This window comes from Pocillopora verrucosa, chromosome 1 (genome assembly GCF_036669915.1).
Source record: "Pocillopora verrucosa isolate sample1 chromosome 1, ASM3666991v2, whole genome shotgun sequence".
Taxonomy (NCBI): Eukaryota; Metazoa; Cnidaria; class Anthozoa; order Scleractinia; family Pocilloporidae; genus Pocillopora; species Pocillopora verrucosa.
In genome coordinates this window covers 3,593,941-3,616,731 of record NC_089312.1, presented here as the reverse complement: position 1 = coordinate 3,616,731, position 22,791 = coordinate 3,593,941, and the positions used below count along the sequence as shown (strand labels likewise).

Sequence of the window (22,791 nt, the reverse complement as noted above, 5' to 3'; positions counted from 1 at the left end):
TACGTTTAACAGCTCAATTTCTAATTATAAGTAGCAAGCTTTAATATAGACATCTATAAATATTTTATTACAATAGTTGGTACATATAATACGAAGTTTTTCACTCAAGTACAAATAGAGCTTTGTTACCTGTAGAGGGATAAATGTCGCACTGCACGGAACAAGCTGGTTGAAAACCCTCAAGAGGAACTGTTGGCCTCAAGTATTGATCTGGTAAACTTATGAGTTGAGTTTTAACTAAATTAACATTGCGTTCCATAACTTTTGACATCTTTCAGACAACTGTTAGAAGAGTACTGCATTAACTTGTCGGCACACCTTAGTTAAATCTACCTTCGTGTAAAAAAGGTACTTGCGCTTTAAACAGAGGTTTCGTAGCTTTAAAAGGTATTGGTAATGTTTCTCTCTGTTTGATAAAAACAATTTTATTTCCTAAGACAGCCCAGGATGATGCATACTGGCTAAGATGCTGCACCACTTCATTGCACTGTTTGCTGTGGCCATACTTTCTTCCCATCAAGGGATTTCCAGTCCTCATCCTGGTAACGTTGTTTCCATTCTTTTTATTGTACCTTAAAGTTGACTCAACATTTTGACAGAGGTAGAAGCCAGCTGCTTTTCACAGGACACGTCAAACGATCTAAACTACTTAGGCTTGCCAAAATTGCTGGAATCGGGGAATATTATTGTAACGCTTGAACAATATTATCGAAAGCAGACTGGTATTTCTTATCAGTAGAGAAAATGCCGTGATTTGCTTGAAGGTGCTGCGCCAGTTAAATAAAAATTCATTTTCTTTGAAACGATTTTTTTATGGTTTTAAGCAAGTTGGTGAGAGAGAACCAAGATGCTTGATGGTTTTGATCGTACTTACTAAAATGGTCTTGCATGCCATGGAGCATTCTAGCTAGTTTTTTTTTCTGTCCTGTTCTGTAGCAATCGAGTGCACAAACCATACAGTTTTAAACGAGGCAAGCAGATCTAGGTTTTTTACCAACTACATCGTTAACACCAGCGATACCTCATTAACGGGCTGGTTTACATACAATGGCTCAGCCGGTACGCGTATGGCTACAACCTGCGTTCCCGCTGATCACTGCGGTACGTTCGTTCCCGGATGGCTGGCGGGTAACCATCCAAGTGTAGATAAAGGTTTAGTAGTACGATCAGTATGTCTCTCTAAATCACAAGTTTGCTGCATGACATCTGTGAGCGTACTCGTAAGGAACTGCAACGGCTTCTTTGTTTACAAACTGGACGTGAATTCAAGTTTAAACGTTACCTTTCGAGTGTGTGGAAGTGGTATCAAAGGTAATGTAATATTCTCTGACATCTTTTTATCAATCGCATTTGTAGAAGAAAATCCTCAGAGATTGTAGTGAGAATGCCTCCTCTATCGTCTGCTATCCACCTGAAAATCATAACTACGATATTTCAGGCACTTTGTTTTTGCCTTTTTTGTATTAAAATAAAATTTATTTGCATTTGTTTGAGATATAAAATGAATTCTTTATCGAGAGATGGAGGAGGTTTCATCCATTTTGCGTCCCTCAGGGGAGGGATGGGTGTTGGTTTTGACATCCGACATTTAAATCCAAAGGCTTGCTGATACTGACTTATATTCGTAAAAATCTAGACAAATCTACCCAGAGAGTCTTTCTTTATTCCAGGTTCATTGCCGCCTAAGCAAGTAGCAATCAAGAATTGGCAAGGTATTTTAAGAACGGCAGTTTAAAATCTTTAAAAATGATGATGAATTGATTGATAAATTGTGAGTGAAAGTTCAACTTGAACACAGTCACTAGTATTCTATTTTCACAATTGCAGCCTTTCTCCACGCCTCGTCTACTACAAAATTTTGGGAATGTAACAGTTTTTTGAAATATTAGAAACATTTCCAATTTTGACGCCATCGTTACAAACTTTAATGCTCTCATGGAAAAGAGTTACCATTTTAAAAGATTCATCAACGTTAACTTTGTGAAGTTATTTCAGTTCTTATCTCTTTTACGATAATTATTTACTTAGTTAAACCAAACAACACGAGGTTTAGTCTTCAAACGGAAATGTGTCTGCAAAAATTGTGCCGAAACTTTTAAAGTTTGTTCATTGTAATTAAAAGAATAATAAACTCTACGTTTCAACTAAACAAAAAAATTTCATATCGTCGATTTCTATTGTTTGTTTTGCTCACCTTTTGTTTATTTGTTTGCTTATTTAATTGTTATCAGGCGATGAATGCAGCGACTACAACACACTCAACGAACGTGATAGAGCCGCAGACTATTTCAGTTACAACACTTTGAAGTGTGACGCCTACCTACCCGGTGGCTGGTACAGGCTGGCCGGCCGCGCAGGGACTGTTATGCCGACACATTGCGTGCCCAAAATGCATTGTGGTACTCTGTCACCTGGCTGGTTGAATGGCAAACATCCAACTGAAGGGGAGGGTGTGGTGCAGCGCATGATTTGTTTTACAAAGGATAACGATTGTTGTCACTGGTATAGTTTGGTTTTAGTGAAAAACTGCAGTGGTTTTATGGTGTACAAATTTGGACACTTTCCTACAGCTGTAGACTCCTGCAGCCTGCGATACTGTGGAGCTGGAGAAGCTGGTAAGTGACACATAAACCATTTATGGACTGATCATTATTAATCGGCGAAGGGGGGGGGAGGGGGAAGAAGTAGGATGCATTTGGTTGTGATCCCTCCTAAGTCTCTATAATATTCTTATGATTCCCCTTTCGTTGTCAGTTGATTGGCAAGCAATTTTCTCTAGTCCCCTCCCTTTATAATATGTAGGAGTCGACTGATCGGCGAAGGGGGGGGGGGAGGGGGAAGAAGTAGGATGAATTTGGTTGTGATCCCTTCTAAGTCTCTATAATATTCTTATGATTCCCCTTTCGTTGTCAGTTGATTGGCAAGCAATTTTCTTTAGTCCCCTCCCTTTATAATATGTAGGAGTCGACTGATTCCCCCTTAATTCCTCCTAAAAACCATGTGTTCCCGCCCCCCCCCCCAAATCCTCCTCATCTCTCCCTCCGAAGTGGTAAATCATAGATTTTTCCTTTAAAAGAAACAACCGAAGAGATGTAACTGCCGAAAGCAAATTCCCCATGGCTGAATACTTCCATTACATATTTCGTTGCTAAAAGACTTTGATCCCTCCTAAGGCTCTATAATACTCCTATATTCTTATGATTCCCCTTTCGTTGTCAGTTGATTGGCAAGTAATTTTCTTTAGTTCCCCCCCTTTATAATATATGGGGGTCGACTGATGCCCCATTAATTCCCCCTTAAAACCATGTGTTCCCGCCCCCCCCATTTCCTCCTTATCTCGTCCCCCCATATGTCATGGCTAAATATTTCCATGACATATTTCGTGGTTAGAAGACTTTAATCCCTATAAAATAAGGTAGTTTTAGTTTCGAAGCCATTCGTAATTACGAACGCCATAACCGAGGATAGTACGCAGAGAAATGTGACCCGTGACTTCTTACATCGAGAATTTTACGCGCGGTGACCTACTTGGTCGCCAATTTTTCTGAATTTTTGGTAGGTTGCAGCGACAAAGACGGAAACACCTATAACGTATGGCAGAGTTGGAACCCAAATCCTTTGTTCAAATGTACATGTACACCCAATCTAAAAGTCGAGTGCCAAAAAACTGAATATGGCTGCTGGGATTCCCATGGAAACGCTTTTGTAGATGGACATGAGTGGCTGAGCAACAGCATGACCAAGTGTACCTGCAGTTATAGAAATATAACTTGTACCAAGCTCTCTCGGCCAGCCTGCACCGATGAAAAAGGCATGGTGCGGGAACATGGTACACACTGGTTTTCAGGAGTCTGTTTCAATTGCTCATGCGTGGATGGTTTGATTGGCTGTGTGAAGTATCACGTGACTATTCATTATGGGTTCTTCCAAGTTGAGACAATTGGAAGATGTATGCCGTGTCATCAGCCAACTAACGATATTTTACCAACAGGGGATGGGACAGTCACTACTTGCCTACCAGGGTAGGTTTCAATAATAAATGAAATGTCGTTGTTAAGGTGAAACACTGCAATGATGACACATGATTGTTTGTGATTATCATCTAGTTACTCTCGATTTGAATCACAGGTTTATATTGAATCTGCTCCATTGCAAATTCGTCCCCTAACGTAAAACAAAATCGCCCCCACCTTAATCAGTTGAACGATGTGGAGCGAAATCGCAGAGATGGTAAGAGGCGAACTTGTAATGGGGAGAAATCACCAGTTATCGAATCAAACATTGGAAATGACTACTTTTCGGCCAAGTTGAGCCAGGTAATTTTTCTCACTAACCTCCCTTGCCGGTAGAGAGAGCGACTCGTTTTGATCAAGCAACGAATGACATTTACACAGTGCAATTATCCATGTTAAAAGCTTCTTCTCTATCCAGTCTTCTTTCAGCTCAAGGCTTTAAATGAGGTGTTTGGTTGTTCCAGTGGGGACTTCGTAAGGAAAGAACACGTGTGTAATGGAGTCGCCGAGTGTCCTGACGCTTCTGATGAAGTGCAATGCCATGATGGTGAGTTGATGAATCCGGCTTTTTAAAGTAACTGAGCTTTCACTAATCTAACCACACCCTATATCACTCCTCCCTTTCCCCGTCTCCCCCTCCCCCCCCCCCCCCCCCCCCCCCTCGCTCAACCAAACGAAAAAGAAAGGAAAAAACCATCGGAGAAAAACTTACTTAAAAAATGAATACTGATGATTTCTGCTCCATGTTTTTTTTTTTAGTTATTTGTCGCGATGAGGAAGGGCAGATTCTAATTCTCAAACATGGTTGGGAGGTAAATTTTTATATTAATGGCAAACCTTGTAAAAATTCCACCCTTAGAATGACTACAGCAGTACACTTACGTATCAGAGAGCTTGGCGTTTTTTTTTTTTTTTTAAGCAATGTCAGCTCGAATAACATTTGTAGAATTCATTACTAACATCATTCCAGGTGTCCGGCTGTCTCAGCTGCGAGTGTACAAAGGGTCGTCTGAAATGCAAGAGAACACTTCAAGTCAACTTCCCTGGCAAACACTTTGCATACTTACCTTTTAATGAGTCCTGTGAACAACCAGGGTGTAACGCTGTGGAGTTTATTAAAGCCAGGAGAGAAACTTGTAAAGGTACACGTCAGGTTAAGGAGTTAAACTTTTTTAAATTTAAGCCGAGAGCTACATTAGAGATCACTTCAACCAAATTAGGATACACCATCAGGATTCGCTTAATAGATCCATGCTTAACAGAAAAAAGCTATTCAGTGCTGACTCGGGAAGAAATTGAAATCGCCGGAAAAACCTTTGGAACTGGAAACCTTAGGAATTGGTCATTATTCATCCCCTGGAGGGAGGGGTGGGAGAATTTTGGTTGAGCAACAATCGAATTTACCTAATCCCCCCAAAGGCTCTAAAGAACTCTAATGATACATAATTTATTATATACATAATTATTTCTTCGCTCAGCAATTGAAACCGTCGAAGGTGGCCAGATTTTGTCACAAGGAGACAACTGGGACTACCAAGGGTGTCAGTTCCTCTTTGCAGGACACAAGCGGAATAAAGGGTGCCCACAAATGTCTCCATTGACCTGTCACATCTACAATGGAGCAGTCTGTTGTGCTAAGAAATGCTCAGGTGATAGATAACAATGTAATAGATATTGAAGTGATATATACATGACCGATTGCGAGCGAGAATAACGATTCCGTTTAGAAAGAAAACGATGTTAAGCACTTTTCATATTGAGAAGGTCATTAATAATAATAAGGAGTTATTTACAAGGCATTTGCTTTGTAATTACCTCATTTTTAAACCTTAGCGAACTTAATGGACAATAACACGGATAATAATAAAAATAATTTAGCAATAGACATTCCACAAGGTGGCTCGTCTTCTCCTGAGCAGTTTTTGTGGAGGAAGAAAAACCGGAAGACTTGGATAAAATCCTTGGAGTAAGGATGAGAATCGAACCTGAGCCACATAAGTGGGAGGCGAGCGTTCTCACCTCTGCACTATTCCCACTCCCCGCTCCCCCTTCCCCAATCCAAATGAATTAAGAACGATGTTATGATCTTTTTGGAATGATTATCTATCAGTTTTCGAAAAACGAAAACCAAAGCTATGACAACAGCCAATTAGAATGCAAAGTATTAAGTGACAAGATGCTATAAGCGTCGGGTGATTGACACGAGTGATTGACACGAGTGATTGACTGTTTTGCACTTGACTTTTCCATGCGGTGTACGAGTTTTCTGGGCCTATCACAAAGCGTTTAGTGTATTAAAGCAAACCAAAGCAATTACGAATTTGCTTTCAACAATTAATTGAAAAATTGCTCTCAATTTCTCACTGAAGGCGGATTTTGTAATTTATAGCACTCCCACAACTTGCAAATCAGGTGCGTTGGGGTATGAAGGTGTGTCCTGGCGGACTTCAGTTGATAGCCAATGATGATCAGTGTGACAATATCGACTTGAGCCGCCTGCCGGGAAACGGCTCCTGTAAAACGGGTAAGTTGGACTGATAAGCAGCGACTTCTAAGAGGCTTCGACATGGCTGGTCCATCTTGAAAAATTCAGTCCTTATTTTTAAGCTGTGTATATCTTCTCCATTCGCAGCAATCATTCCTTATTTTAGGTCATTACTAATTCTTTGTTGTTCAAATACCCTAGCAAACAGTGATTAAATACAGGTCATTTTACACGTAATTCGAGGTTGGTCTTTATGACGTTTGAAATCAGTAAAAATACTAGGACAAAGGTCATTGATAGATCGTTGAATGCAGATTAAAGAAGGCAAGATATATCGCCGAACAACTGCCGTCGTGACACCCAAATTTATCTTTCACTAGTTTGTATCGAACTGAATTAAGCTGTATCGAAGCGACTTAATTTCTACGTGTTTTGAATCGACTTTGTCGATGTTTTGAATCGATCTCTATCAAATCGTATTTTATCGAAATGACCGGATTCCTCACGGCATTAATATAACATTACAAACGAACCTAACAGAACGACCTAACTTCACTGACGGATCAAGACCGACCGATCATGACCAACCTACGCCACTTGAGTTTTCCAGCCGATAAAATCACGGCAAAAATGGCCAATCAGTTTATACAAACCGTACCAAGAACATTCGACTGACACAACCATTCACTTGCCTTTGATGTTGACTTCCGCTCAGGTTGTCGAAACGTCAGTCACCACTGCCGACAATAGTCCTTATCATGACTAAATTCACCCACACGATCAAACTACACTATTAAATCCTTCTCTATTATAACCTAGTCGTATTCGCTTGTCGAGAATGGCCATGTGACATAAAGTTTGTGAGCTCTCTCGGAGCAAATGTCCAAATATTAAACAAAAAAGTTTTTGCAACTTTGTGAAAGAACCAATGTATAGACGTCAGCGGCAGTTAAGAGAGAATAAGTTAATGAGACTGTATCCCTTTGTAGGCCCTATTTCAAACGTTATCACTCTCAAGCTATTTTTAGACTTAGGTATCTGGTCTTCCGAGACCAATGTACATTTACTTAGCGTGTTGCTTGACGTCTCAGTGAAGAACGCATAGAAGCCGTGTGGGATCATGGGATGCGCACGTGAGAAAAATTGGCAACATTGGATTGACCACTAGTTTGGATCCGCCTGGATCTCCAAGGGGAGTGTGCCAAAAAAAGCCCTTGGGGATGTACCGTAAGATTAAGGACCACACAAGGAGGGAGGAGAGAGGGTTTCGTCTCTCAACTCACTCATTTCCTGTCAGAGCAGATTTTTTCAGTCCCTATCTACTGACGATTTGTTTCTCAGATGCCTTGGGTCAGGATGAGGATGTAAATACATATATCAATGGAAGCACCTGGTCTATTGGTGACTGTATCGACTGTTACTGTCACAATGGCGTTATCTCGTGTTCTAGAACGCTGTCAGTCATTACATCCAATGACGAAAGCACTGATAACTGTAGTCAACCGGATTGTGACGTAGCGGCGTTTTTGAAAGCAAATAGAGGAATCTGTAAAGGTAAGTGATTGTGACGGTACAGCGGAATACCTGCGTAAAAATGGGTAACGAGGATTTTTCAAAGAGCTCTCATCCTGTAATTACAAGAGCTGCAATTAATTCTAGCTAATTTTCTCAGCGAATTATCATATATTTTGTAACTAAAAGCTTGTTTACCACCACAGTTCCTAAGAAAATTACCACACTAAATTTAAGTTATCCATTCCCATGTAAATGACTGCATTATGTTAGTTTGCACTTGGAGGAACCAAACCTATCCGGAAGGCTACCGCTGGGCAGAGAATGGAGTTGACTTCTTTTGCAGCTCAGAGATGCAGAGAGTGAGGTCTGGATGCTACTTGGAAGCTGGTCACGTGCGATGTACGGGGGCTTTTACAGGTTTGTTTCAAGTGCCACTAACTATCGAGACACCCATCGTGTCATAGGGACTTTCAGGGACATACTTTTTTTGTTGCCTAGAAAAACATGCTCCTTCAAGCTACTTTTGTTTACGTCCCCGCTGAGATTTGTGGACGTCAAAAAATAAGTTTTCTGCTTTGCCTTAGACAAAAGACTGTTCCGAGGCTGTTTGTGTTTCTACATTTTTCCAGGAATACGAAACTTATCACTCATATCTGATGAAAGACTGTACCTCTGTAAGAGTGGAGATGAGATAAGATCACTTAACGACAGATGTGATCAGAAAGCAGACTGCAGGGACAAGTCTGACGAGAGAGATTGCGTTCAGTGTAAGTATAAATAGCTATGACCGAGACCTGGGAACTAGTCATCATTTTCGTCTGGGGAAAGGGGCTCGGAGGATAATGTAGGATCGCGTATTTTTCTGAGGGAACGGAAGGAGAGATCAGTTGCCGCTAATAGAATATTGCAAACAAAAAGGGGAATTTTAGTAAAATTAACTACTAATGAGGGAGGAGATCCTAAGAATATTAAGGAGCCTTCTGGGGGATCAGGTAGATTTTGCCGTGACTCTACAAAATCTTCATACCCCCCCCCCTCCCCCCCTCCCTCCCCACGGCGATGAAATATGGCTGGAGTTTTGAGAGTTCCCGATGGCTGTCACCGCAATTTGAACCAGAACGCGCAAAAGAATATTCTTCAAAATGATAAAGACCACAAAATACTAGTTTTGCAAGACAGGAAGACATAAAAATGAGGAGGATGAAGCGAAAAGAAACGACGAAGGTTGAGGATAGAAAGGAATGACAATGGCTAATAATGAACTTGAAAAACTCTTCCAAGTTTGCTAAAAGCCATATGCGCAAATCAGGTGATGTTTCCTGTACCCCATGAAAAAGGAAAGGAAGTAAACTGAGAAAAAATAAAAATGAGGCAAGGTCTCGAAGCATGAAGAACAAGTAAAAAGAGCCAAAAAAAGGGATAAGTTATGTCAGTAACTAGAAATAGACAGTTAGGTCAGATGAACGGAAGAGAGCGAAAGCTCGCCAAGCTAGCTTTTGATCGCAGTTAAACCTTCAACTTATGTGGAGCACGCACCTTTATTTTTAGGGACTCGTCATCATTGATCACCCCAAGGATGATTTTTGTTCTGTTACGATGAAGTTTAACTGATCCTCCTTAAACTCCTCGTTTAATAGTGTTGAACAACATCCTAGTCTGCACTTTGAAGAAGTTGATTATAGAAGGAAAAATGGCAGCACTCATGCCTTTTCAAGAATATTTTGTGTCAAAGCTGTTTTGAAAGGAACTTTAAAATAATTATTTCAGATTTCTGTCCATTTTATACGAAGTTCAATATTTACTGGGAAAGAACTGCCCTGAATGAGATTGTTGCAAGGAACTGTTCAGAGGTGGATCCAGAATTAGGAGGTAGGAAAATGTTTTGATACTCTTCGTCGAAAAATTGTTATTTTGTGATAGATACTCAACACAAATTCAATTCCCAAGATCTGATTGTTAATTCTCCCCTAAGCTTCCACGCGTTACCTTGTGAATAAACTTCAAGAATTTGGTGTGAGATGAAGGCAACATCTTCTATCTGTTAAGTCTGAGCATTCTCGTTGCCTGTGTTCTGGATTGTGTATGTATATTACAAGGTGAAGTTACACCTTAATCACTTCTGGGACTAAAAAGGTTAAAAGGAAACGATATAACTCCTATAGGTCCAAAGCAGTGCCCAGTTGTAGGTGGAAAACAGTTTACTGTTTTAGTGTACTTTATATGACATTTTTTTTTCTCCGATCAAGGAGTATGATCACTCGGGTGAGGAGAGCACGTCCTGGAAAGAAGCTTCAACAAAGTTATCGTGAAAAGCAGGTGCATTAACTTTGACTATCATTTCGTTTATCGAAATGTCAGTCATGCACCTCGGCCAGTAACAATAATTTTCAGTTCTTTCCTCACCAGGAGGGTTACATTACCCAATCAATTGTTATTCCAAGGTTCAGACTGTACATGTTCAGTTCTTGTGTTAATTTTTCTACTATATCCTTTCGTTGTGTGAACCGGAGACAAAATTGAATTAGATCTGTGGAGTTTACTTCGTCAGGCATTCGCGTAAGCTTACAGCATGTCACTTGTCATTCAATTATACTTTGAATCACCACTGAGTGTTAAGATAGATTTAATATTGTTGGTGCCTCAGCAATGTGATTTCATCTATTTATTTTCATTTGGCCACAGGAAATTTTACGAACCGTTGTTCTTCACTGGATGGTGATATGACAAAGTGGAGTTTCAAAGAAGGCTGTTTTTGCGAAAAAAAATCTCTTCGTCAAGAATTCAGGCATAAAGTATGTAGTAGCTTGATTCCGATCTATTCTAATCCGCGGTTGTTTGAAGCGCTATAAATTACTCAATTGGAATAGCAAATAAATAAGTCAAGTTTTTCATTTATTTCAAATTTTTTGTTTTTACATGTAATAAGGGGGACGGTAAGTTTCTAAAAAACCAAAAGGGATATAACAACTAAGATGATTTGGTTTCAACAATTGAGTTGCTTATGTAAATCGGCCACCGTCTAGAGTTTGCAGAATTTGTCAATCGCTTTGACGAAGGGCTAACGCGCGAAATATCAGATTTAGAACTCTTTACAGTGGCCAAGAACCAAATGCCGTAATTGAAATAGGTTGTTTGATTCGCGTTCGTTCGAACGAAGAAGTAAATATCGTCATCATGTTTGTCTTAAAGTTTATCGGGTTAACAACTGATTTTACTGGAACTTATACAAGGCTTCTCTCCATTCATTTTCAGCTATCCATAATGAATCTAACAAACATTTTGGAACTAACAAGAGCATTTGTGAACAAGGCTACTAACTTTACAAACAAAGAATTGTTTTTTGATTATCTGATTCTTTGGTTTAAAAGTGGAGCTCTCCTACTAAATCCAGTCAACCCTTCCAACGATATGGTGGCGGTCAATTTCTTACAGGTACGAAGTTCAGCCTTTATTACCATATGACAGACTTTACATTCTTTGTCAGTTTGAAATTACATACGCGCTTTACTACTCTTTTAACGAAGAACAGGAATTTTTTAAAAAATTATGGGTAGTTTTTTTTTTAATAAATCAAATAAAGGTCTTCCTCAGAGGCTTGATTTATCTACTCAAGTTTTCAAAGAATTAAAGAAACCTCTCATGGAACAGACGCGTTTAATCACCTTGGGGCGGGGGGTCGGAAGAGTTTGGGAATTTAATTCTTTTCAGGGGGAACGGGGGAGGGGAAAAATTAGTCGTCGCCAACAGAGTATGCAAGGGGGGACCATAAAAGATTGACTGCCAGTGAGAGAGGGGGTGGGGTCATTAGCAATACTACAGAGCCTGGGAATTATCTCGTGACACAAAATCCTGACCCCCCGGCGATAACTAATGACCGCTCCCTTGCTGGATTTCGAAATGCAGATCCAGAGGGAAGCCTTTGTTAATAATTGTCTAAGGGTTCATTTCTTATTGTTCTCTTATGAGATTGCGAATTATGAGCTTTTCATATATTTTCTTTTTCTCAAGGCCATATTGCAAACAGCTCAAACCGAAAACGTTTTCAAGCCTCAGTCAGACTCCTTTTGTCCTAAAGAAGTGGTAAGCATGCGTGAAACTTACTCTAAGATAAGAAAACACAAAACTAAAACAAGAAAGTAAATAAACACGCAACATAGTAAATAGCATTTGATAAGACTTCTGATTTGAAAGTAATATTCCATGTAAAGGTCTTGTTCATAATTCTTGTAACAAAATTAACCAACTTTATTATATCTCTGAGACTTAGGCTAAGTTAGTACGTGCGCTATGATTGAGTAATTTAATTAGAGGGCCGTGTTTCACTGTAGAGCCCTCTTAATTGAGAAGTTTGTTTAAACTGAAATCTTTCACCCTTACTTAACCCCAGAGATATTATAGATGTCTTGGCTAACCTCGTTTTCTCGATCTGTTCTTTTCTCGAAGTTACGGAACCTCGTTCTTCCGCTCGGATTTATAAATAGGAGTGGAAAAAGACTCGGTCTGTAATCTTATACTATCGACCTCGAACTCGGTTAGGATGAGGTAACACACACCATTAAAGGTGCTACGCCACATCAAAGTCTTTTTTTTAGGGGGTTTTAATTTTTTACCGACGCAGACGAGCATCAAAGCTAGATGGCTTTAACTAATTAAAAAACGATTAAGGATAAGAATTGTTAAGAAAAACTGAAGAAAAAACTAAATTAATCGTAAAAGAAGAAAATCCACAAATGATGACAAATGTGATATTGATGATGATGATGATGATCAAATCAATCTGTGTGGCATACAGTGATTGGAGCACTCTCACCACTACGCCATCCCTCTTTCTTCAAACTGGATTCGAAAAATTTCATACTATGTAAATAATTGTACCGAAACTTTGTTATGAACTTGAGTTTCTATTTATGTCGAACTTTTTATAGTCACTAAATTGTTACCGTCTTTGTTGTTTTCTCAGACGAACTGGCAGCGCTGGTCATTAACACGAACTATCAGGGAATTTACTTGCGGGGCCTCAAATCTGACGCATACTTTCCGGTTTTGTTTTACTTGGATATTGATGAAACAGTAAGTCAAGTAAAGACAGTTTACTTTACACTAAAGTGAAAATACGTGGCGCAATAATACTAGCAAGCGAACGGCAATTGCTAGAGAGATGCATAAAAATAAGCCAGAAAATTCTAAGACTTCCTATCCTTATCTACAAGGATCATTTTATTAATGCTTGTTATTAACTGCATGTCAACTGTTGATTCGAGAGTTTAATACAAATGGAGATTAAGTTGAAATAGTGAGTGAAATTCGTAGACTTAAAGAATAAACATTGATCGAATTGAAGTTTCTTTTTGGTTGAATTCCGTTTAGGAGCTCACCCCAATTCCCATTTTTTCCCCTCACGTAGTGAGCGCTGTAACGCAGTGCATTTAGTTCAACACAGCTGTCAAACATCGGACATGCGTGAGTAGATCAATTTTGGCCGGCCGCACGCGAATCTCCCGTGCAAAATTTGAAGAAAAACATTGGAAACAAATGATACCTTGAAAAAGAAGCGAAAGAAAATTGAAACTTCTAGAGAAATCTGTAGAAGGATACAAAATTAGGGAAAATAAAAACTGGAGAACACAAACTTATTCAAGTACGGATATCCTGTTTATTTCTATTGTGTTGTGACAGAGCAATTAGCAATCACGCGTCATCCGGAATTTGACTACTCCTTCCTAACTTTGCCTTGATTGGTTTCGGAAACCCGGGCCAACCTCTTAACCAATCAGATTCACCACTAAAACCAATCGTAACAAATCACTCGCGTTTTCCCGCGCTCCAGACAGCTTGAATTCTCATTGGCTTCCTGTAATATTTTCCTCATCCCTTTTTGGCTGTTGGTATCTGGTTTTCATTTTATGATACCCGTAGAAATGCTCTCACGGTTTTGAGAACATTTATTGTAAAGAATGTACTTATTTCTTATTCATTGCTGTTGTCCATGGAATTTACTCTCGCACACTTCTGTATATCCTATAGTGTATATCGTCGTCAATTCATCGTGAGCAACAGGAGCCCAAAACGTTATCGTATAATGACCTATTGGCTGCGACCGGTTCTAAAACTGAGGATTGATCCAAATCAGCTGTCCTCAAGAAGTGATACTGTCAGCTCCCTTTCACTTCCTCCGGGAAACATCACTAGCGAGGTGAGTGGTACACCAAAGTAAAAAGTCCCAGCGAATTCTAACGTACGAGGGAAACAACAATGTCTGAAAAATTCCTCTTGAGGGAAATGACCTCAAGGTCAGATTTCAGTCAGGATCTATTTTGTTCATTCCCTCAATCCCAGGGGTATCGACCAAAAAGAAAGTTTCCACTTCAATATCCCCTTATCTTTAATAATAATATAAATACTGATATGAACCATGGGATATCATTTGATTTCATACTGAATTCTAAAGCCAATCGAACTCACTCATACTTTTCTCAAAATGACCCTTATTCAGAGCACGTCCATCTTATCAAGCTAAACTCAGAGGAAAGCTTTGACTCAAAGAACACCTCCTGTTGTTCTCTCACTAGGTGAATTTCAGCCGCGTCCTTATTCCTCTTCAACGTTTCAACTGTGCTTGGATTGAATATGATGTAAGTCAAATAACTTGAATTATAAATGGTAAAGAGTTAGATCGTTGGTGCTGAGGGGGGGGGGGGGGAGGGGTAGTAAACGCCTTTCATTCTTTTATGCAGTAAATTACAGGCCAGTTGTCAATGTTACAGAAACTTTCGTTGGTTAAATCAGTCAATTTTCTTTTTCAGGTAAATGGAACGTTAAAAATAATAGCCAGGGAAGTTGGAGATCAGGAAAAAGAAAGGAAAGCTATGGCTAAAACTCACCTGGATCTTGTTCTCAGCAGCATTTCTATAGTGGTTGTTGTAATTTGCTTAATACTGCTTTCCTGCCTAAGGTGCTCAGTCAGTTTGATACTCAGAAGTGTGACTAATGTACCCATCAATTCGAAGCTACAGTATCTCCCCTGGGCAACCCACTGGCATTTGACTGTCGTCCGTGCCCGGGGGAGGGAATTTGAATCTTGCTCGGCTGAGGTGGGGCATTTGAACCGCAAGTGTCAAGTCTTTCTAACGTAATACACGTGTTTCAAAGGAGGAGTTTAAAGAAAGGGGATCTGCTCTCGTGAGCTTTCGCGCAAGTTTGGCTGCGGAGGAGGGGGGGATTTGAACACGCCAATCTTCAAAAGTTCAAATGCATGGGGGAATACTGAAGCTTCGATTTGATCGATGAATAACACAGTAGTCGGACTGTCTGACTGACGACTTACTGGTTGACTGCCTAACCGGCAGACTGATTGTCCAGACTGACGATTGACTGGCTGAATGACTCGGCTATCTGACTGACTGACTCACTGACTGACAGACAGACTGGTTGTTGCCCGACTTGCAGACTGACTAACCGACCGACCGACCGACCGACCGACCGACCGACCGACAGGCTGGCTGGCCATCTGACTAATTGACCGACTGTCGGACCGACCGACGGACTGACTGACTGACCAACTGGCTGACTGACTGATTGACTGACTGACCCACTAACTTACCAACTGAAGGACTGACTTGTTCGCTTGCTGCCTTACTTACAAACGTGGACTGACTTCCGACTGAGAGACCAGTAGTTAATATTTATACACACACACACACACACACATATATATATATATATCTGACCGGCCGAACCTTAGTCTGCAACTGAAATACTAACACAAACATTAATTGAAGATGAAGTACCGACTAGAAAGCTAACAGAGTGACCTCTTTTCTAACACAGGATAAGAAACTCCGAGAGAATATTTGTTCATAAAAACCTTTTGATATCCATATGCCTGCTTTACATCGTGATAATCGTGGACTCGTGTATTTTTACAAACAGGAAGCAGACACCGGTGAGTTTTACTGATCCTGATTCTTATGAGTACCGATAACACATAAAAAAATCCCAGTAAGAAATGTACGCAATGGCTAGAGCAGGGTCGGGAAAAGCCGCACAGCCCAGCTTATGTCTCCATGAGAAAATATGTAAGAAGAAAGGAAAAACGAGAAAGACGGCAGTCCTGCGCATAAATGTGTATCGACTGACAAGGTCGGGTCAGACGGGAAAATATTTGGCTCTGCGGGTCATGCCGTGTGGACCAAGCGCAGTGAAGTCAGTAAGTTGTCACCACGAGCCAAATATTTCCCGTCCGGCCCTCCCGCTCAGACAATAAGAACACACTGTTTCCTTAATAGGTTGTTTCAGCTTGAAAAACCTAAGTAACATGGCTGTTGGCTTTAAGTACTCAGACATTTCTTTCTTCTTTTTTTCTTCATGATATCGTAGAAATTATGTTCAGCTATGGCTGTCCTCCAACATATAACACACACCGCTATTTTCACGTGGATGTTGGTTGAAGGAATTCATCTTTACATCAAGCTGGTGAAAGTTTTTTCAGTCCACAAGCTCTACATCACATACATAGTCATTGGGTGGGGTAAGGCTCTGGTGACAGCTTTTATCATCTCTCTCATTCAGTACATGCATTATGATTGGTCAGCCTGGCAGACCTTAGCGGCCCATCAATCACTGTGCCGCCCTCTAAACTCAAAATATTGATTGAATTCAAATCTTCCCCCTCTTTTTAAACCCAGAGCTTTAGTAACTATCCTACTAACCTCGTTTTCATTTTTTTCGCTCCAATCTATGGCCCGTTTTTTTAGCGTTTGGGCCAAAAGTCCGAGCGGAAAAAACTCGGTTCGTAACTTACACTAAAGACCGTGAGAACGAATGTAACCTAGATGCTATACCTCAGTCTTACCTTATATAATGTAGTGTGTGGTGTTATCCTGGCTTTTCTCTTTCTATGGTGTTTGATGCGACATTAAGTGCGGTGTGTCCACATATAGTAGTTCTGCAATATTACTGCTGTTAGACTTGTTATTGGGATCATAACCGGAAGGAACTTTTGTTTATAATCAGATTAACCCATAAGCGGGGGTACTTTGATCTGGGATTTCATAGTATACCAACCTCATTTGACCACAGGTCTACCAGTTGTTATTGTGGGTCTAATAGCAGCCATCAGACCTGTGACATATGATATGAGCAAGACATACTACAAGGACGTCATGTGTGGATCACTGAAACTTTCAGCGGAGATTATACGTGACAGGTTGGTATAACTCTCCAACTTCCTCGATGAGGACCATTGACTCTTTCTTTTAACTGCTACGCCTTTTCTTTTAAGAGGCCCATGTGTTTGATTTATGTTTTGAATGTCTGTTTCTTTAATTTTTTCGGATTGTAAAGGTTTGTTTCACAAATTTTTCTATATCAATTTTTATATTACTGTCTTTTCTTTTTTTTTTCCTTTTCTTTTGCAACAAAACGGAAAGTTCCAAGTGAATAAGTTAAATGCATTGATCTGCTTTCCTTTTTCCTTACTTAGTCATGTTGGAATATTGTAATCTTTTCAAGGTGCTGGCTTAATGACGGTGAATGGCTGTATAAAGGACCAGTCTTGGCAATTCTCGTGGTAGGCTCAACTTTCTTTCCCAAATCTAATTATTGAAGTAATTGTTTGTGTGTTTTTTGAAAAGTGCAGCTTTTTTTCTTAGACGTTTGATTACTTACCGCCGGGGTGTGAGGAGGTTGAGAATAAATAATGACCATGAACACCTTTATGTCTGTTTCTTTTGAGTTCTCGTTTAACTCTTTTGATACTTTCCTTTGTTCTGCTGCGCCGTTTCGACTTAATTGGCTGGTTTTTGTTTTTGTGACTTTCAATGAAGCGCTCCAACTTAAAGCTTTTTCTGTACTTCAAACGACCAATCAGACACATTACATGCATCATCAGAATTTTTTTTCAAGGTCAAACATTTTCCAATTTTTCATTTCCAGGTCAATCTTGTGATATTTATAATTCTGCTGAGAGTTATCTTCACCAAGATATCGAAAAAATATCAGACTGATAATGTAGAGAAGACCAGGTAAGTTTCTTCTTTTGTTTTCTCATTCCCGTTTCCTTTCTTTGATATATATATATATATATATATATATATATATATATTTGCTTATGATCTAATGAAAGAGTCAGATTTGTATGTGTGATTTTTTTAATTAACAAGCTCTTTTAACTAGATGCTATTAACCAAGGTTTTCGAGAAGGGCCTATCGAAAGTGGCAAATGTGTTTTCTCCCACGTGCACACAGAATAGGAAATGCTGTTTAAAACTATTTGGAATTGAGCAATGCTTTTCTACGTTCTGTTGCCAGAGAAACTGAGAAAAACTTCAGCAGTGGTTCCGTGGGTCTTTGAACGTTTGGCAGTCAATATCCCCCATTTATACTCCGTTGGCGACAACTGATCATCCTTCCATTCCCGCTGAAAAGCACGTGATACCCCCCCCCCCCCGAAAAAATCCTCCATCCCCCTCCCCCCGTGATCGATCCCTTAAAGTTCCTTTCATCTTACAGAAAAGGATTGAGGAGCATCGCAGCTCTACTGCCCCTGTTGGGTGTCACGTGGCTGCTGGGGTTCTTTATCCACTGGAGTGAAGTCCTTGCGTATTTGTGCATCATACTCAACTCGACCCAGGTACTCACGGTTCTATGTGCTCTACAGTTGCTGCTATCGATCATGTTTATCTCACGCGTGTTTTGTTTTATTCTTTTAGGGTTTGGTGTTTTGTATCTTCCATGGCTTCTTGGATGACCAGGTATTTTCCAACTTAACTCGTACAGCTTTGGTGTAAGTTTGATGCAGAATATCGTATTCCTTGTGGTGGCCCTCTGAATTGGTGGCTTATGTACTAAAACCTCCACACTCAGAACTTTAAGTAGAATAGCTGATTTTCTATACTTGTTTGTTGCAGTGTCTCTTTATTTGTTACAATAGGTGAGAGAGAGTTTGCTCAGCTCCATTAGAAGGACACGATTAGGAAAGATGACCCAAATTTGGAGATCATCTATTGTATCAACAACTACTCAGTTGTCACCTGCAGGTATTAGTTCTTAATAGTTCATTCTTGCTTTACACTGTCTTGTACCGTGTAGAAGCGTTTGTTGCCATATACGTTTAGTTCGGAGAACGCGTGTCCTTACGAGACTGATATATCTAGCAGTGAAGTCCTAGATAAATTTTCCACCTGTGGGATTTTTCGCTGAGCCTATCTAATTCTTTCTCTTTTCTTTTCTTCTTTTTCTCCTCCTCTCTGGCTGCCGTTTTTTATCTCATTCGGATCCACCTTATTACAGACTTTTTTACACTTACGTAGGGACATGGGTCATTATTTGTCGTCTGGGGGATTGGGGCGCTGGAAAATTTTGTTTGTGTCACGCTAAAATTTACCTGATCCTCCATAGGTCTCTATAATATTCTTAGGAGACCCACCCACCCCATCCCACCCCCCCTTCCTCATTGGCAATTAATTGGCAGTCAATTTTCTGTAGCCTTCTTTATACTCTGTTGGTGACGACCGATATCCCCCTCCGTACCTCCTGAAAACCATGTGATCCCTCCTCCCACCCCACCCCCTAAGCGGTGAATAATGACTGACCTTATACCTACCACTTATACTACCTATATTATAATTATTTATAGACTTGTGATCTTTCCTCTTTCTAAATTGAAAAGAATTTCCATTAACGAGTGTTCCCTCTACAAATGTATGTGGAATTTGGGCCTAGGTGCCGGTGGAGAAATTACGAATATCAGATCTTTCAGCAATCTTTTTATCAGTTCTTCTTTTCTATGTTTAACTTTCAGGTTCGATAAATGACCGAGCGAACATGGGGCAACGCACTGGGATTGCTGGAACGAAGCATTTCGATACTAAGCTTTAATGGCATCTCTTGATAATAAAAAAAGCTCCTACTAGCTTCGTAATAGCTAATTCAGTTTTTAACGTATTTGCAAGCCTTGATATGAGGCTACTGGCTGCAGTGAACAAAGACAAGTTTTTTTTTTCCGTATTAGTGCTGTTTAAGGAGATCAGTTTTGTAGAAAGAACGCGCCTCAGGCAAGCACACTATAAATTTAGTAAGTGATAGTTAAAGAATGTTTAAAAAAGCCAAAGTGGGACATGAACTATTCCATAAGGAAATAAAAAAACTTATCAGTAAAAGCTTATTGATGTAGGAAAATGAAGAAGAATTATTGTAATTATTAGGATCTTTTAGCTACCAACAGAGTCCATCCACTGTACATACAGTGTTAAATATTCCGTTCAACTGCTTTCATTAAAGATAAAGTTTTGCCTCCAACTGTTCACTTGAAAATTCTTAGGTTGACTCTCTCACCACGTCACTGGGGAAGGTTACAGATTACCATGCATGAACAAACAGTCTCCAGAGAGCCTTGATGATTCATCCGATTTGCAGTGTTTTTCACCGGTTCCCAAAGGTAGATAGATAAATGAATAAATATTCTCGTATTTTGTGCAAACAAATTTGCCTTTGGCAGAATTATTCGAGAACTGTTGAAAGCAAACGATTTCAAGAACGAGACATGACTTTGCACCCCCCCTTCCGCTCTGCCGTCTCCGCCTACCTAATATATCCCCTCATCTGCTACTTCCCTATACCCGGGAATTACTGATTACACAACCGCAGAGGACTTCTTCCAGGCGCGTCAGGGAAGTCTCGAACCGGTGATTGCGAGCTCTTGTGTGCTGTCTTAGATACCTCTCCACAAGTGTATAACTCAGAGAAGTTAGTGCACGAGGTAAATAATTTATGGCAGGGCTCGCAGCGCGCGCAGCGTATAAATAGTCGTAACCATCAAATCGAAAAAATTTGGACTTATGACCGTACGTACGAGGTGCCACTTTTAGCATGCACGGTTAACTGCATTGCGGGCACTATGTTAGCAACTAGGAGTTCTCATTGAGAAGTGAGTGCTGCCGTTAGAGATGTTTGACTGCAAATATGACAATGAGAATTTCAAAAAAAATTTCAATGTCAATTTCTTATAACACGGCTGCTGATTGGCCAGAGAGCATCATATAACAGGTTTTTTCATTGGCTGTTTCCTGATGCGAACGATGGATCGAACGATCGAACCAAAGACCATGGATCGTTTCCCAATATGAAGCTGCCTACGGCAGCAATTACGTAATGGAAGGGTTAAGGAGAAGGTAATGCGCAGGCGCGACTGCGTGTGTAACTAAGACACCCCATAAATGCGCATAACAATGAAGTGTGTATGCTCAAGCACCGCGCTTAAGTGCAGCGTACTGCGGGCACACGGTTAAGCATTACACGAGGGCTTCACGTGAGCTGGGAGATGCGAACCGCGTGAGCAAATAATTTGCCACCCGCGTTTTGAGCGGGAAATCGAATTGGTGAGGTTGTAGTTTGAACAGTAATTCTCAGTATTTTTAATCAACTCGCCAAGCAACAATACCGACAGAGCTTAAAGCTTTGTCAACTGGAGGAAATTGTTATAATTCAAGTTCGTGGAGAAAAGGTTTTGAGTGAAATAGGCTGGAAAGAAAGAGACAACAATCAAAGAAAGCAAGAAGTAAAAGGCGTAAAGCGAGTCGAGAAAAACGCACAAGAAAGTTAGAGAGGACGCTAAAATAGGCAGAATACGGCAAGCGGAACGCGCAAAAGAGCAAGAAAAGGCATAAGTAAAGAGGTGAATATCTAGCGAGGAGCCACGTGAGAAGGAGATACGAAGAAATTCAGAAAACAAACTGAAAAGAGGTCATCAACAAAGGGAAGCGAACCACAAAGGATCCGCGAAAGAAGAGGAGGTAAGCTAAGTCGTGTCTTATCTGGGTTTCCTATTACGCTAAGGCCCGGATAATTCAAACTTTTTTTCCCCAATCTTCATTCGATATTAGCCTTAGTTTAAAATTCAAATCACGTTTCAGTAAAACAATGACTTTTGCATTCATCGCTTTAAAACCCTCGCGCCGGTTCGTCGCTCGAATAACATTTCAAAGTGTTCGTATTCTTCAAGTTATATCTTGTCCTATCTTTTGGAATTTTTCATACAGTCGTGGTGTTAAGGGAAAAGAAGTTATCTTATCGATTACATTTTGCTTAGAAAGTTTTCAAATGATAGCGAACGGCGTGAGCAAGTTTATATCATTCTCTCTTCAGTAAGCTATCGCAGGCTTTACATTACTCATTTAAAAAAATCGCGCTTCGTCGAAGATTTGTTGTTTTACCCAAAGAAAGAAGTAATAGCAATTCCCAAAATTGAAATGTAATGAGATAGAGTCACCGATGTTCATGTTTACATTAAGTCTGACGAGGTAATTTGATTTTGACAATATTGTCATGTGAGAACCCGTTAAACATCTGAGAATTAAATTACCGAGCGCACATGTGTGGTGCAAACAACTCACGAGTGAAATGGCGATAATCCTACTACAGAAGGAATCAATTTCATTGTTTGGTCATGGTACTTTTCAGCGCTGTGTTTTCATGCTTTCTACTCGATTCGTTCGAACTTGATTTGTCTCACAAAACATGGAGCCTCTTTCTCTTCGCTCATCATCTCGAGGCGTACTTAATGCTCGGGTTATGATCAACATGCTAGCGATACGATAATTTTTTCCTAATGCTGGAAACTGAGGAGTCAATCTTATAAGAAGCGTCCGAGCTGTGATCGTGTAATTAAACGGGGTCCTGGCAATTTGAGCACACAAGCACGTTGTTAAGCACATGGTTAGCGTAAATATTTGTTGTTTACAGTTTTGGAATTCAATAGCAGTTTTTGAGAGTCCGTTTCTG

The 22,791-nt window shown here is 40.1% G+C and overlaps 1 protein-coding gene and 1 pseudogene across 1 annotated transcript in view; both read left to right on the top strand.

Annotated features, from left to right (window-relative positions):
- Nucleotides 1-442: 442 nt before the first annotated feature.
- LOC131776428 (uncharacterized) lies at nucleotides 443-20,265 on the top strand (annotated as a pseudogene).
- A 1,414-nt stretch (nucleotides 20,266-21,679) lies between these two features.
- Nucleotides 21,680-22,791, top strand: part of LOC131783901 (uncharacterized) — a 28,029-nt gene continuing 26,917 nt past the window's right edge. Inside the window, exon 1 of the mRNA XM_066173819.1 lies at nucleotides 21,680-21,803. The gene's annotated coding sequence lies outside the window, so the exon portion shown is untranslated. The remainder of the gene's footprint in view (nucleotides 21,804-22,791) is intronic.